The sequence below is a fragment of the Anabrus simplex genome, chromosome 5 (assembly GCF_040414725.1).
Source record: "Anabrus simplex isolate iqAnaSimp1 chromosome 5, ASM4041472v1, whole genome shotgun sequence".
Taxonomy (NCBI): Eukaryota; Metazoa; Arthropoda; class Insecta; order Orthoptera; family Tettigoniidae; genus Anabrus; species Anabrus simplex.
In genome coordinates, this window is record NC_090269.1 from 181323877 (window position 1) to 181324879 (window position 1003).

The window sequence follows — 1003 nt, forward strand, 5'->3', positions numbered from 1 at the left end:
ATAATTTAGAGCTATGGAGAATGTTACATGGGTTAATACTGTCAAAATGATTAATCTTAAAGGTTCCTTTCGTTGATATTTGCCAAAATGATGTCGTGAAATGAAACTGCGGGGAGATGACTTAGTCCAGCTGACGTTCTGATATTGACCCTGATTGTCAATGTATCTTAATTTAGGGAATAAAATAGTATGTAACATTGACTAATATTGTTAAAATGATTAATCCTAAAGGCTACTTTCATTGATATGTGCCAAAATACCGTCGTGAAATGAAACTGCGGAGGATGGGGTAGTCCAACTGACGTTCCGTAATTGTGAGGAATAATAGTAATCGTTTTTATTATCATGGCATTTAGATACATAGCAGAACTTACCGCAATGCTTTTGTCTTCTGATGTTAATATTGAGATTAAGAGTCATTGTTCAATTAGAGTTTTAAAATTCTTCAAGCGCTGCTCTCAGGAAGGGAGCTGGACAAAACATAAGAGTCTTACTTTTTCCATATTCGTTGTATGCAGAACATAAATATTTCAATATATATAGTTTCAGATTACATTTCATTTATACCTTTCACTACAATATTAAATAACGAGCAAGTTGGCCGTGCTAAATTCAGACAATAAATTTTACTTGAAATGCAGTAGGGTGGAACAAGTTGGCCACGCGGCGTGCAGCTGTGAGCTTGCATCCGGGAGATAGTGGGTTCGAACCCCACTATCGGCAGCTCTGGAGATGGTTTTCCGTGGTTTCCCATTTTCACATCAGGCTGTACCTTAATTAAGGCCACGGCCGATTCCTTCCCCTTTCCTATTCCACCGGCGTCATAAGACCTATCTGTGTCGGTGTGACGTTAAACAAATAGCGAAAGAAGAAGACGAATTTAAAAAAAAAATTCAGTGAGAGAAAAGTATTTTGAGTAAATAAATTGTAAACTGGTCTCTGCTCGATGATGATGATGCTTGTTGTCTAAAGGGGCCTAACATCTAGGTCATCGGCCCCACTG